Here is a 17,216-nt window from a genome sequence, read left to right on the forward strand (position 1 = left end):
CCTAAGATGTCCATGAAAGAAAACGCCGGACCGCCTCCATTTTGTGTCCTCCATCTTGAATAAGTATGACCCTTACATGACCCCTAGACTACCGGACCGCCTCCATTTTGTTCTGTGTCCTCCATCTTGAATAGCTCTGACCCCTACATGACCCCTAGCGGACCGGACCACCTCCATTTTGTTCTCTGTTCTCGATCTTGAGTAAGAAGTTTTCCGCTCAAGCCACGCCCATTCCGGCTGAAACCATGCCCAGCAACCTGCGCACCAAGACCCTGACCCTCCCCAGCCAATCAGCTAAGGCCACACCCATCACCCCACCAACTGCCCCTAGACCCCTATAAAATCTTTGTGCTTTTGAAACTCGCTCGCTCTCTCCGGCGTCTGGCCGCTGCGTCGGTGCACGTAGGAGATTGAGCTCGAGCGCTCGAGTAAAGGCTCTTTGCGTTTGCATCGGACTCAGTGGCAGAGGGACTTTGCAGATGTGAGTCAAGGTGCAGAGCTTGCAGTGGGAGATTATTTTGCGTTCTGCGGGCCCAGCCATCACTTGTCCTGAACAGTGGAAGAAGGTGGAAGGAGGTAAGAGAGAGGTGATGTGAGAGGGGGGCAGGTGCCGGGTTTGAAGATGGAGGAGGGGCCATGAGCCGAGAAGGCGGTGACCTCTGGAAACGGGGGTGGCTCTCAGTTGGTAGCCAGCAAGAAAAGCAACCTCTGTTTTACAACTGCAGGGAACCGAAGTCTGTCGGCGGCCCGAATGAGCAGGCAGTAGGTTCTCTCCTAGAGCTGCCTGGCGGGAACAGGCCCTGTGATTTTGTCATTTTCAGAATGTTATGTAATGGAATCTCGTAAGATGTGACCTTTTGAGATTGGCTTTTTTCACCCGCATGATGCCCTGGAGGTGCTTCCAAGTTACTGTGTGTATCAGTAGTTCCTTCCTTTTCTTTGATGAATAGTGTTCCTTGCCATGTATCATGGATTAACCATTCACCTATTAAGGGAGGTGTTTGGTTTCCAGTGTTCGGCTGTTATGAATAAAGCTCTCCTGAACAATCATGTTTGAGTAGTGTGTGGATATAAATTGTTATTTCTCTGGGATTGCTTATCATATGATAAGTAAAATTTTAGTTTGATAAGAAATTGCCAAACCGCATTTTGGAGTGGCTGTACCACCTCACATTCCCACCTGCAATGTATGAGAAACACACTTTCTCTACATTCTTGTTAGCATTTGGCAATGTCACTGTTTATGTTACTGTTCAAATAGGCGTGGTGGTAGCTCGCTGTGGTCTTCATTTGCGTTTCCCTCATGGCTAATGATGCCGAACATCTTTTTGTGTGCTTGTTCGCCATCTGTATATCCTTTCTGGTGAAATGTCTCTTCATGTCTGTTTTTTATTTTGAGAGTTGTGTATTAGTCTGGTGGATGGTGGGTAGGGAGGCATGGTATTGTTTGGTGCTTTTTGGTTCTGAATGTAGGAGAAGAATGGAAGCTTCTGATCTTAGGACAGTCAGACATGGATGAAATGGCCATGCTTGTTTATATTTCCCCCAGCACTTCTTTGAGTGCCTGTTTCCCAATATCTTGGTAAATATTAAAGTTATTGACCTTTTTTTTGTCAGTTTGAGCGAAAATAGATGTGCCTTTGAGACTAAGCATCTTTTCAAAGGTTTTCAGCATTTGTATTTACTCTTCCAAGAGTTACCTGTTTGTAGCCTTTGCCACTATTTAAAACTAATCTTTAGTCACACCAATAATTCCGTTATTCATTTTTTTAAAAGAAAATTTACAAGTAAGGCTAATGTACTCTGAGTACCATCCTATTCCTTAACATACTGCCCCCAAACTTAGTAGGGGGTGGGTGTGCCGGCCTAGCTGTGGCCTGGTCGGTCTGGGTGGCCTGGGCTGGAATGACTGCTCTCTTCCATTAGGGTTTTCTGGGAATGTTCTCATTGTGAAGCCCAGCAAAGGAAACAAACATGTAAGCCATTTTTGAAGTCCGCTTGTGTCCAGTTTGCTGCTGTCCCATTAGCTAAAGCAAGTCATGTGGTTAAGGCCACCATCTGTGTGCGAGGGCACTGTTAAAAGGCGTAGGTATAAGGAGGCATGAAACGGGGGCCGTTATAGAACCAGTCTACCATGGCCCCCCTTTGGCTACAATTAGTCACATGCCTCCCATGTGCATAATATGCTTTCCCCCATTCCAGGATCCCCAAAGATTTTCCAGTCGTGTCCTTATACTTGGAGTCTAAGATCTCATGCTTTATAATCAGATCTGTATGTGGTTCCCTGGATGCAACTTCTCTTGGTCTGGGCCCTGTGAATGAAAGACAGGTCACAGCTGCTCCCCCCACCCCCACCTCTTCTTGTGGTGAGACAAGGACAGGACCACAGCAATAGACGCTCTCATTCAAAAGGGGAGGAATGGGAGGAATATTGCCTCACTGTCTGTAGCAATCCTAGAATCAGGTGGGAAAAATGTTGCCAGGTTCCTCTATTTTTGGTGGGTCTTAGCTTCACGTACTTGCTGCTTCAGAGGTGGTGAACGTGCCTTGATCCATCATCTTCCAAAGCCCTTGGCACCACCCTCCCTTTTCCACTTCCTGCCTTGGTCACTCCTGAAGAGAAAACATGCTCTGTGAGCAGTTTCTCATCCTTTTTCCTATCCACAGGTCACTGCACAGTTTGAATAATTTCAACCCAGCCCAGAGGCACTTAGGATAATACAACCTTCTCAAAAGCTTTGTGGGTTTTCTGTGCATCTGATTCCATTTCCCCAAAACCATACCCATAATTGTTTCAGAACTTTGTCTTATCTAGGCTTAGTAACTGCTATTCTGGGATGTCAGACAGTGTTCTTACGCTTTCCTAGGTTTGCCTATGTTCAGCTGAGAGAGTCTGTGGGGCAGCATCCTAAGTGTTTACTCAAGCTTTTGCTTGTGTCAGGTTTTCTACTGCCCCCTTGGCCAAAGCAGGTCACATAGCAAACCCAGAGTCAATATGGGCAGGTGTTGCAAAAGGTCATGGATTCAGGGAGGTACGAAAAAATGAGGCATTGATGTGTTCCATCTACCACAAAAGGTAATTTTGAAAAGTTTGGTGTGATGTGTGTGTGTGAACATGTTGTATGATATGATTCTGCATCTTGTTGTTTTCATTCAGTAATATCTTTTGGTGTGTGATCTATTCCTTTTTACTGCTATAAGAATGTCACCGTGCATGTATAGTGCATTTTACTGAGCCATTTCAGTGAGGAATAAACATTTATGTTATTTCCAATTTTTTCACTATTGCTGTATTTCAGATAGTCTAGGATGTACCTTTTTTTCTCACTTTAACATCTCTGATTCATGATGTCTTACAGTTATTTCACAGGGTTCTTTTGTTGGTACACAAACAGTGCTGCACTTTGCCATCAGTGTTTGGTTAGATTTGATGAAACACGGTATCAGCATTGATGAACATGCTGCATGGACTGATCTCCAAATTCGTTGTAACCATTTATGTTCTTATCCTTGCTCTCTCTCCCTGCCGACATTGGTGCCTGGTTAGATGTTTTCTTGTTTAGCCAACCTGCAAGAAATGAGACGGTATCTCGCTGCAGTGTTAAGTGCATATCCCTGATTACTACCTAGGTTAAACACGACCTCATATGTACTGGTCATTAATGTTTCCTTTCTGTGAATTGCCTGTTTAAATCTGTTGCCTGTTTTTTTATAGGGTTGTATTTGTCTTACTGATTTATAGGAATTCTTTATATGTGGTAGGCTCTAATATTTCATTAATGCATTGCAAATATCTTCTTCCAGTTGGAAGTTTATCTTTTCACTTTAAGTATAGAGTTCTTTTTTATAGATAATTTAAATATTAATGGAGTTGAATTTTTAAAATCAGTCTTTTTTATGTGTAGGCTTTTGTGTCTTAAAAATTCCTTCACTTCTACTACTGTAACTACCAGTAGTGGTGGGCGATATTTCTTGAGCAGTTACTGTGTGTCAGGCACTGTTCTAAGTGCTTTACACGTAGTCACTTGTTACCTCAACAACCTTATTGGATAGTAATTATTAACTCCACTCTACACCAGGGAAATGGGGGTCAAGTAGCTGTGGTAGTTGAATAATGCCCCCTCCCTCCCACAAAGATAATCACATCCTAAACCCTGGAAACTGAATATTACCTTATATGACGAAGGATGAATATTACTTTATGTGGCTAACAATGTAATCAAGTTAAGGATCAAGGATCTCGAGGTGGGGAGAGGCCCCGCAGTGTCCGGGTGTGCCCAGGGGTGATCAGAGGTATCCTTATGAGAGGGAGGTTTTACTGCACAGAAGAAAAGGCAACGGGACCGAAGTGGCAGTGAGGCGGCCACAAGCAAGGAACGCCAGGAGCCACTAGAAGCTGGAAGGAGCAAGGGGCAGATGACATTTTCATGTTGTCCATGGGTTTTGTCTTTAATGAATTCTCTCTCTTTTTCTCCTTTTAGGAGGGTTAGCTTGTCTCTTTTTTCTATTGGGTGATTTTGTTCCTAGGAGATCTTTATATGTGTATGACACGTGTACTTTCCAATAGGCAACATCATTTTTCACATGGCTTATGTTGTCTTCCCATTCAGACTTCTACATTTTTAATCAAATTGATCATTTTTTATTTATATATAGAGCTGTGATTTGCTTAAGAAGACTTTCCCTAACTTCACATTTTCTTCTAAGGTTTTGAGTCTTTTGCATGTTAAGATTTTTCATATATCTGGAATTTATTTTTGAGAAAAGTGGGTGGGGATATCATTTAATTTCTTCCCCCACTACGGAGAATCGGTTACCTCAGTCCCATTGTTAAAAGGCCCGATTTCCTCCCTCGGACCGGCAATGTCTGTCACATGCGTGGATCCCTTTCTGGCCTCCCTGACAGTCTGCTGCTCCGCCGGCCTCTCTGTAATACAGACACTGTTCATTCTTCTAGTTCTACACGGTTTGATGTTCACGAGGCCAAGCTCCCCGTCTTTTTCAAACTGGTTTTTACTACTTTTGTATGTTTACATGTTTAAAAGTTAAAAAGCATTTATTAGAGAAGCTTTAGAGCAGTTTAAGGTTCTTAGCAAAATTGAGGGGAAGGTACAGAGTTTCCCACACGCCTGCGGCCCCCGCACGTGCACGGCCTCCCCCATGAGCAACAGACCCACCAGTGGTGCGTTTGTTAGATTCCGTGAACCTCCCCTGCCACCTCGGAACCACCCAAGAACACGGTTTACATTGGGGTTCACTCCTGGTGCTGTACATTCTTTGGGTTTGGACAAGTGTGTAATGACATGTGTCCACCGTTGCCCTAAAAATCCTCTGTGATCCATCTATTCATCCCACCCTCCCCCCAAAATCCTGGCAACCACAGACTTTTTTACCATCTCCATGATTCTGCCTTTTCCAAAATGTCATATAGTTGGACTATACAGTGTGTAACCTTGTCAGATTAGCTTCTTTCACTTAGTAAAACATTTAAGTTACCTACACTTCTTTTTGTGGTTTGATAACTTTTTTTTTTTAGTGCTAAATAATGTTCTATCATTTGATTGTATTGCAATTTATTAATTCACCTGCAGAGGACACCTTGGTTTCTTCCAAGTTTTGGCAGTTATGAATAAAGCTGTTATAAACATATGGGCAGGTTTTTATGTGGACAAAAGTTTTCAACACCTGAGGGTAAATATGGAGCACAGTTGCTGGATCATATGGTAACGCTATGTTTAATTTTGTAAGAACTTGCTAAACTTTTTCCAAAGTGATTTTTGTATTTATGTTTTCATATGCATTTTGGAATCACCTTGTACAATTCCTTGAAAAATCTGGTTGACATTAAAATTGCAATTGCATTGACTTTATAGTTTATTTGAGAGAGAATTGATAACTTTGCTATAAGCTTCTCCTCTCAAAAATGAGTTCTTTCTCCAGTTAGGTCACTTTTTATTATCTTCTAGTTAAGTCTTATAGTTGTATTGTTTCTTGCACATTTCTTATCAGTTATATTCCAAGTACATCATGTACTGATACCTTTCTTTTCATACTATGTATTATAATTTGTTAGTGCTAGCACATAGGAGCTATTGATTTTTTTGTCATTAAAGTCTGACTTGTAGTCTTAGTTTTTTCTTTGTTTCTGGATTTGAGTTGTAGTAAGGAACGTTTTCCACACTTTTTTTCAGTCATGCTGGATATTCACCCATTTTTTTCCCTAATACTTCTGTGGTTTCACTTTTTATTTTTAGACCTTTGATCAGGTTGGAATTTATTCTGGGCTTGGTGTGAGGAACCAATCCAGTTTTGCCTTCTTTTCTAGGACTGTATAGTGTGCCGCTACCATTCTTTCCTTTCCTCACCAATTTGAGCTACTGCCTTGATGTTGGCTACGTTTCCATATTTCTGGCTCTTGTGTCCCACTGGCCCGTCCGGCGAGGCAGGCACAGTACCATGCTGTTTTATCAGAGGGGATTTACAGTGTGTATCTGGTAGGGCTGGTGTGTACATGTGTGGGTGATTTATTCATTTTAGTGCTAGTGGGTCCTTTCATTTTGCAGACACATATCTATCTACAGCTGTGGAAGACGTTTAATGTTTATTTTTAATGAGTTTTCTTATGTAGTTTCTATTATCTGTCTATTCCTTGGTGCCCTGTTTTGAAAGTGTTTCTGCCCCTCTGGTTCATTGTTTAGGTGTGTCTGTTCTGCAACTCAGTCCTTTTATTGAGTCGTTTTACTATCAACAGCTCAATTTTTATTTAGATTGGTGTGTTTTCATAACCTTCTTCTTGATTTGCTATCCTCCCATTTTTCAAAGTATGTAAAATATTCTTAGGATAAAAAATCCTGTCTGAATTGTTCTGCTAACTCTATTCCCTTTGAGTGAGGTTTCCTATTTGCCAAGTTTGTCTCTCCCGCACGGTCGTGCAGTTGGGTGGCCCGTCACTGTGCACTTACCTTTAGTTGTACGTCCCCTAGTGTCTGTCTGCTGTCTGCAGAGGCCGTTGTGTGGGAACCGCCACTGCTGCTTGTATCAGAAAGGGTATCGTGGGGGCTGAGCTGATGGGCAGGGGGGAGCCTGGTTCTCTTTCCACTAGTGTCCTTTTGGGATACCACCTTGTCTTTATTACCCAAGCATCACATGCACTGCTCCTCCCTGGAGGCAGACTCCTTCTTGCTGACTCTTGGCTCACTGGGGATGGAGGTGGGGAGGTGCAGGGTTACGTCTGTGTTCTTGTTTCGGCGTCCCTGCTAGTCAGTCCCAGTGATCCAAGCCTTGTCTGGCTGGGTTTTCTACCACGAGCACGAAGCATCTTCCGTTTTGACACTTTCCTTTTTTGGGGGCACCTGCATTGTTTTATATCTGGGCCAATGGCATCCCTCTTCATTCTCTCAGTTCTCCTTCTCTCCTTTTCTCTCTCTCTCCCCATCTAACTCCGTCTCTCAATCTCTCCCTTTTTGTCTTTCAGCGATTTCTCACATTTTGTGGTCAACTATAGTTTCCTTTCTTGTTTTGAACACAAGTATATATTGGTTATTAAAAGAGTTTGCAAGTGTTTTTGTGGTATTGTTGCAGGAGGAGAAGGCTGTAGCCTTGATTTATTTTTTCATCTTGAAACTGAAACTTCATTATTTTTTCTCTTTTCTTTCCTTTTTCAAATTTTGAAACAAATTTTTGTTTGTTAAAAAAAAGTTTAGATAGGCGGGAGCCAAGATGGCGGCGTGAGTAGAGCAGTGGAAATCTCCTCCCAAAAACACATAGAGCTATGAAAATATAACAAAGAAAAATCTTCCTAAAATAGAGACCACAGGACACAGGACAACATCCAGACCACATCCACACCTGCAAGAACCCAGCGCCTTGTGAAGGGGGTAAGATACAAGCCCCAGCCCGGCGGGACCCGAGCGCCCCTCCCCCCGGCTCCCGGCGGGTGGAGAGAAACCGGAGCAGTTTTTTTTTTGGCGAGCGCTTTTTGGAAGCCTTAGAGGGACGGGCCCCCGTTGCTGGGGAGGCAGGGTGGCGGGACCGGTGAGGAGGTGCCTGGGAACAGCGCCGGAGGACAAAGAATATCCCGCGTTTCTCCCTGCGAGACCTGGGGGCGGGTGCCTGAGACCAGTGCCTGAGGACGGAGGAGGTCGCGCGTTTTTCCCCTTTTTTTTTTTCTCTTTTTGGCAAGCGCTTTTTGGAAGCCTTGAAGGGACGGGGACCCCAGTGCTAGGGAGGCACGGTGGCGGGACTGGTGAGCGGGTGGCTGGGACCGGCGCCTGAGGACAAAGAATATCCCCCGTTTTTCCCTGCGGGACCGGTGGGCGGGTGCCTGAGACCGGCACTTGAGGACAGAGGAAATCGCGCGTTTTTCCCCTTTTTTTTTTCTCTTTTCTGCGAGTGCTTTTTGGAAGCCTAAAAGGGACAGGGACCCCGGTGCTAGGGAGGCAGGGCGGCGGGACTGGTGAGCGGGTGCCTGGGACCGGCACCTGAGGACAAAGAATATCCCGCATTTTTCCCTGTGGGACCGGTGGGTGGGTGCCTGAGACCAGCACCTGAGGACGGAAGAAATCGCGCGTTTTTCCCCTTTTTTTTCTCTCTTTTTGCCAAGTGCTTTTTGGAAGCCTTGAAGGGACAGGGACCCCGGTGCTAGGGAGGCAGGGCGGCAGGACTGGTGAGCGGGTGCGTGGGACCAGTGCCTGAGGACAAAGAATATTGAGCGTTCCTTCCCTGCGGGACCGGTGGGTGGGTGCTTTTTGGAAGCATTGAAAGGACAGGGACCCTGGTGCTAGGGAGACAGGGCAGCAGGACCAGTGCGCGGGTGCCTGGGACCGGCACCTGAGGAAAAAAAAAAAAAAAAATCGCGTGTTTTTTCTTTTTTTTTTCCTTTCTGTTCCCTCTCTCATTGTTGCTGTTGTTGTTTTGGTTTGGAGAGTGCTTTTTGGAAATCTTAAAGGGGCAGGACAGGTCACTTAGACCAGAAGCAGGGAATCTGGGGATCTCTGGGCACTCTAACCCCCTGGGCAGCAGGGAGCACAGAGGCCCCTTACGGAGATAAATAGTCTCCTGGCTGCTCCCCCTCTAACGGGGCTCCACCATTTTGGAGGAACAGCCCCAGCCAGGCCAAGCCCACAGCAACAGTGGAGATAAACCCCAAAGCAACTGGGCAGGAAGCAGAAGCCCTGTCTGCGCACAGCTGCCCAGCACAAGCCACTAGAGGTCGCTATTCTCCCAGGAAAAGGCTACAAACCAACAAGAAGGGAAGCTCTTCCAGCGGTCACTTGTACCAGCTCTGCAGACTATCTCTATCACCATGAAAAGGCAAAACTACAGGCAGACAAAGATCACAGAGACAACACCTGAGAAGGAGACAGACCTAACTAGTCCTCCTGAAAAAGAATTCAAAATAAAAATCATGAACATGCTGACAGAGATGCAGAAAAAAATGCAAGAGCAATGGGATGAGATGCAGAGAAAAATGCAAGAGCAGTGGGATGAGATGCAGAGAAAAATGCAAGAGCAGTGGGATGAAGTCCGGAAGGAGATCACAGATGTCAGGAAAGAGATCACAGAAGTGAAACAATCCCTGGAAGGATTTATAAGCAGGATGGATAAGATGCAAGAGGCCATTGAAGGAATAGAAGCCAGAGAACAGGAACGTATAGAAGCTGACATAGAGAGAGATAAAAGGATCTCCAGGAATGAAACAACACTAAGAGAAATATGTGACCAATACAAAAGGAAAAACATTCGTATTATAGGGATACCAGAAGAGGAAGAAAGAGGAAAAGGGATAGAAAGGGTCTTTGAAGAAATAATTGCTGAAAACTTCCCCAAACTGGGGGAGGAAATAATCGAACAGACCATGGAATTATACAGAACCCCCAACAGAAAGGATCCAAGGAGGACAACACCAAGACACATAATAATTAAAATGGCAAGGATCAAGGACAAGGAAAGAGTTTTAAAGGCAGCTAGAGAGAAAAAGGTCACCTATAAAGGAAAACCAATCAGGCTAACATCAGACTTCTCAACAGAAACCCTACAGGCCAGAAGAGAATGGCATGATATACTTAATGCAATGAAACAGAAGGGCCTTGAACCAAGGATACTGTATCCAGCACGACTATCATTTAAATATGATGGTGGGATCAAACAATTCCCAGACAAGCAAAAGCTGAGGGAATTTGCTTCCCACAAACCACCTCTACAGGGCATCCTACAGGGACTGCTCTAGATGGGAGCACCCCTAAAAAGAGCACAGAACAAAACACACAACATATGAAGAAGGGAGGAGGAGGAATAAGAAGGGAGAGAAGAAAAGACTCTCCAGACAGTGTATATAACAGCTCAATAAGCGAGCTAAGTTAGGCAGTAAGATACTAAAGAAGCTAACCTTGAACCTTTGGTAACCACGAATCTAAAGCCTGCAATGGCAATAAGTACATATCTTTCAATAGTCACCCTAAATGTAAATGGACTTAATGCACCAATCAAAAGACATAGAGTAATAGAATGGATAAAAAAGCAAGACCCATCTATATGCTGCTTACAAGAAACTCACCTTAAACCCAAAGATAAGCATAGACTAAAAGTCAAGGGATGGAAAAACATATTTCAGGCAAACAACAGTGAGAAGAAAGCAGGGGTTGCAGTACTAATATCAGACAAAATAGACTTCAAAACAAAGAAAGTAACAAGAGATAAAGAAGGACACTACATAATGATAAAGGGCTCAGTCCAACAAGAGGATATAACCATTCTAAATATATATGCACCCAATGCAGGAGCACCAGCATATGTGAAGCAAATACTAACAGAACTAAAGAGGGAAATAGACTGCAATGCATTCATTGTAGGAGACTTCAACACACCACTCACCCCAAAGGATAGATCCACCGGGCAGAAAATAAGTAAAGACACACAGGCACTGAACAACACACTAGAACAGATGGACCTAATAGACATCTATAGAACTTTACATCCAAAAGCAACAGGATATACATTCTTCTCAAGTGCACATGGAACATTCTCTAGAATAGACCACATACTAGCTCACAAAAAGAGCCTCAGTAAATTCCACAATATTGAAATTCTACCAACCAATTTTTCAGACCACAAAGGTATGAAAGTAGAAATAAATTCTACAAAGAAAACAAAAAGGCTCACAAACACATGGAGGCTTAACAACATGCTACTAAATAATCAATGGATCAATGAACAAATCAAAATAGAGATCAAGGAATATATAGAAACAAATGACAACAACAACACTAAGCCCCAACTTCTGTGGGATGCAGCGAAAGCAGTCTTAAGAGGAAAGTATATAGCAATCCAGGCACACTTGAAGAAGGAAGAACAATCCCAAATGAATAGTCTAACATCACAATTATTAAAACTGGAAAAAGAAGAACAAATGAGGCCTAAAGTCAGCAGAAGGAGGGACATAATAAAGATCAGAGAAGAAATAAACAAAATTGAGAAGAATAAAACAATAGCAAAAATCAACGAAACCAAGAGCTGGTTCTTTGAGAAAATAAACAAAATAGATAAGCCTCTAGCCCAACTTATTAAGAGAAAAAGAGAGTCAACACAAATCAACATAATCAGAAATGAGAATGGAAAAATCACGACAGACTCCACAGAAATACAAAGAATTATTAAAGACTACTATGAAAACCTATATGCCAACAAGCTGGAAAACCTAGAAGAAATGGACAACTTCCTAGAAAAATACAACCTCCCAAGACTGACCAAGGAAGAAACACAAAAGTTAAACAAACCAATTACAAGCAAAGAAATTGAAACAGTAATCAAAAAACTACCCAAGAACAAAACCCCGGGGCCGGACGGATTTACCTCGGAATTTTATCAGACACACAGAGAAGACATAATACCCATTCTCCTTAAAGTGTTCCACAAAATAGAAGAAGAGGGAATACTCCCAAACTCATTCTATGAAGCCAACATCACCCTAATACCAAAACCAGGCAAAGACCCCACCAAAAAAGAAAATTACAGACCAATATCCCTGATGAACGTAGATGCAAAAATACTCAATAAAATATTAGCAAACAGAATTCAACAGTATATCAAAAGGATCATACACCATGACCAAGTGGGGTTCATCCCAGGGATGCAAGGATGGTACAACATTCGAAAATCCATCAACATCATCCACCACGTCAACAAAAAGAAAGACAAAAACCACATGATCATCTCCATAGATGCTGAAAAAGCATTTGACAAAATTCAACATCCATTCATGATAAAAACTCTCAGCAAAATGGGAATAGAGGGCAAGTACCTCAACATAATAAAGGCCATATATGATAAACCCACAGCCAGCATTATACTGAACAGCGAGAAGCTGAAAGCATTTCCACTGAGATCGGGAACCAGACAGGGATGCCCACTCTCCCCACTGTTATTTAACATAGTACTGGAGGTCCTAGCCACGGCAATCAGACAAAACAAAGAAATACAAGGAATCCAGATTGGTAAAGAAGAAGTTAAACTGTCACTATTTGCAGATGATATGATACTGTACATAAAAAACCCTAAAGACTCCACTCCAAAACTACTAGAACTGATATCGGAATACAGCAAAGTTGCAGGATACAAAATCAACACACAGAAATCTGTAGCTTTCCTATACACTAACAACGAATCAATAGAAAGAGAAATCAGGAAAACAATTCCATTCACCATTGCATCAAAAAGAATAAAATACCTAGGAATAAACCTAACCAAGGAAGTGAAAGACTTATACTCTGAAAACTACAAGTCACTCTTAAGAGAAATTAAAGGGGACACTAATAAATGGAAACTCATCCCATGCTCATGGCTAGGAAGAATTAATATCGTCAAAATGGCCATCCTGCCGAAAGCAATATACAAATTTGATGCAATCCCTCTCAAATTACCAGCAACATTCTTCAATGAATTGGAACAAATAATTCAAAAATTCATATGGAAACACCAAAGACCCCGAATAGCCAAAGCAATCCTGAAAAAGAAGAATAAAGTAGGGGGGATCTCACTCCCCAACTTCAAGCTCTACTACAAAGCCATAGTAATCAAGACAATTTGGTACTGGCACAAGAACAGAGCCACAGACCAGTGGAACAGATTAGAGACCCCAGAAATTAACCCAAACATATATGGTCAATTAATATTTGATAAAGGAGCCATGGACATACAATGGCAAAATGACAGTCTCTTCAACAGATGGTGCTGGCAAAACTGGACAGCTACATGTAGGAGAATGAAACTGGACCATTGTCTAACCCCATATACAAAGGTAAACTCAAAATGGATCAAAGACCTGAATGTAAGTCACGAAACCATTAAACTCTTGGAAAAAAACATAGGCAAAAACCTCTTAGACATAAACATGAGTGATCTCTTCTTGAACATATCTCCCCGGGCAAGGAAAACAACAGCAAAAATGAGCAAGTGGGACTACATTAAGCTGAAAAGCTTCTGTACAGCGAAAGACACCATCAATAGAACAAAAAGGAACCCTACAGTATGGGAGAATATATTTGAAAATGACAGATCTGATAAAGGCTTGACGTCCAGAATATATAAAGAGCTCACACGCCTCAACAAACAAAAAACAAATAACCCAATTAAAAAATGGGCAGAGGAACTGAACAGACAGTTCTCCAAAAAAGAAATACAGATGGCCAAGAGACACATGAAAAGATGCTCCACATCGCTAATTATCAGAGAAATGCAAATTAAAACTACAATGAGGTATCACCTCACACCAGTAAGGATAGCTGCCATCCAAAAGACAAACAACAACAAATGTTGGCGAGGCTGTGGAGAAAGGGGAACCCTCCTACACTGCTGGTGGGAATGTAAATTAGTTCAACCATTGTGGAAAGCAGTATGGAGGTGCATCAAAATGCTCAAAACAGACCTACCATTTGACCCAGGAATTCCACTCCTAGGAATTTACCCTAAGAACGCAGCAATCAAGTTTGAGAAAGACAGATGCACTCCTATGTTTATCGCAGCACTATTTACAATAGCCAAGAATTGGAAGCAACCTAAATGTCCATCTGTAGATGAATGGATAAAGAAGATGTGGTACATATACACAATGGAATACTACTCAGCCATAAGAAGTGGAAAAATCCAACCATTTGCAGCAACATGGATGGAGCTGGAGAGTATTATGCTCAGTGAAATAAGCCAAGCGGAGAAAGAGAAATACCAAATGATTTCACTCATCTGAGGAGTATAGGAACAAAGGAAAAACTGAAGGAACAAAACAGCAGCAGAATTACAGAACCCAAAAATGGACTAACAGGTACCAAAGGGAAAGGAACTGGGGAGGATGGGTGGGCAGGGAGGGATAAGGGGAGGGAAGAAGAAGGGGGGTATTAAGATTAGCATGCATGGGGGGGAGGGAGAAAGGGGAGGGTGGGCTGCACAACACAGAGAGGACAAGTAGTGACTCTACAACATTTTGCTAAGCTGATGGACAGTAACCGTAATGTGGTTGTTAGGGGGGACCTGATATAGGGGAGAGCATAGTAAACATAGTATTCTTCAGGTAAGTGTAGATTAAAAGTTTAAAAAAAAAAAAAAGAAAGAAAGAAAGAAAAGGGGGATTACTCCTTAACAGGATAAAACTATTGGTAAATCAAAGATCAACGCATGCTTTAAATATCCTTAATGTTGATCACTTAAAGGGTGTCAGATGATCAGCTATGGAGGTACTCTTTTCTGATAATATTCCTTTCTCTTAATTAAAAAAAAAAAAAAAAAAGCAGTTACTGTGTGCTGACCTCCAATGAGTTCTGCACAGTGGTATAGAGGGCATGTCAAAGTGTGGGCAAAGGGTCTGTTTGTTTCTATGCAGAAGATCAAGGCCTAGCTTGGATACCCAGAAAATGAACTAAGATACCATATGAGGAGGAGCTTCCGGCATCAGCACTCTCTGGAGGACTTGTGCCGGGGGATGATCATCAAAAAGCCTCCACAGGGATCCGGACGATGCTGCGGTTGTGGCTGCATCCAGCCCACCATCTCCTGGACTTGCCATGAGAAGGAGGAGGGAGATGTCTAGGCTGGCATGTGCATACAGTGAGACAACGAATTTGACTGGATCTGTACTGTTGGAACTCAACCAGGAGTTGGGAGGGGTGCAAGTTGTAGCACCCCAAAATCTCATGACTATAGACTATCTATGGTTAAAAGAACATATGGGATGTGAACAGATCCCAGAAATGGGCTGCTTTAATTTGTCTGATGGTTCAAGTACAGTTGGAAAATATCCATCATATCATAGATAAATTTTCACAAATGCCTAGGGTGCCTAAATGGTTTTCTTGGCTTCACTGGAGATGGCTGGTAATTATAGATTTGCTTTGTTTATGTCACCGTATTCCTATTATGTCAATATGTGTGTGCAAATTAGTTAGTAGTTTAAAACCTATACATACTTAAGGTACTATACAAGAAGATATGTCAAAGAAATAATCAATCCTCCCAAGTTTCCTTCATATGCTACATCTATAGCTTTTCTTCTTCCTTCCTAATTACAAACTTTAAATAGAATTCGTGCCTCATATCGAATTTACCGAGTATCATAATTCCTCCAGGTGGTAAAGATACCTCGAGACAAGTGCTGGGCATAGAAGCCACAGGGCATAAATCTGCAAAGAAGTAAAAAGCTAACCTTTGCAAACAATATGGCTTCTCTCTCACTTACCAACTTTACATTTCCCTGTATGGCCCCGGAAGATGACTGGTTAGCCAGAGACGGGTAAGATTCCTCAAGGGAGGAACAACCTAAGACAGGCACAGTCGCAGGGGGGCCATCAGGTGAGAATTTGGGGATCAACAGAGGTGAGGCTCAGAACCTCACCCCCCCTGCTTTGAGAGAAATCTTCTGCATCCGTGGATGTCTTGCTGCCCTTGTCTAGCCTGGATTAATACTTAGTCCATAGGCACACACCTGATCATCTGATCATCTACATTTGCCTTCTTACAGCACTAAACTATGTTTTCTACCTTTATCTTGCATCTACCTACCACTTCAGCATTTTATTAAAAATAAAAATAATAATAATAATAGGAGAAATGTGGGATCAACATATAAATCAAGTACAAAAATCAAATGAATATTCATATTTGACCTGATGGTTTATAGGTCATATTGCATGATCAAAACCGAAAGTTTCTGTGATGACTGCCCTTGTACTGTTCACCATGTAAGAATTTATTCACTCTGTAAGAATTCGTTCACCATGTAAGAACTTGTTCGTTATGCTTCAGAAGATTGGAGACTGACGAGAATTAGGCTTGAGATGGATTAATGATTGTACATTGAGCATTGACCCCCCTATACTGAATTTTATTGTTGTTAACAACCATTTGATCAATAAATATGAGAGATGCCCTCTCAAAAAAAAAAAAAAGAAAAAAAAAAAAAAAAAAAAGTTTAGAAAATTATAGCCACATCCAGAGCCATATTTGTTTTAAAGAATAGATTATTACAATTTATGGTATATACTTGGTTAGTTGCCCTTTAAATAATAAGTATAGCAATGAGTTAATTTTTAAAAATAGGATGTATAGAAAAGTGCAGAGGATGGAATTCTTTGAAAATCCTTAAATTATTTACAGTCTGCATCTAACTTAAAAAATGTGTTCATTGTATAGAAGAAAATAGAGACGTGCACAGCAAACACTGATGTACCCTGTTGTCTACCACTCTGGCCTGTCAGATGTCCATATCTTGCCACATTTCCTTTAGATTAAAAAATAATAGGTAGGATGTCACAGATGCAGTTGAAGTCTCTTACATGGACTTCCTTTATCCTGTGCTCTTCACTACCGCTTCTAAGGAAACCACTGATGGGGTTATTTTGGTTATATTTACCATGTTTTTGTGCAATCATTACATATGAAAGTATCAACAAAGTATTATATTTTCCCGTTTTAAAAGCTGTATATTAATGACATCATATTGTGCATATCTATATGTAATTTACATTTCAAATCAACTTTGTTTTATTTATTTAATTATTTAATTATTTATTAATTAAGGTATCATTGGCATACAATCGTATGCTCAGATTTCACATGAGCAACGTTGTGATGTTATTTTTCAGGAAGATTGGTTATTTCAGTCTCACCGAGCCCTCTTTCTGGTGTTTCAGGAATTTTGGATTGAAGAGGCTTCTTGTGCCTTTTCATAGTCC

Source organism: Manis javanica, chromosome 14, assembly GCF_040802235.1.
Source record: "Manis javanica isolate MJ-LG chromosome 14, MJ_LKY, whole genome shotgun sequence".
Classification (NCBI taxonomy): Eukaryota; Metazoa; Chordata; class Mammalia; order Pholidota; family Manidae; genus Manis; species Manis javanica.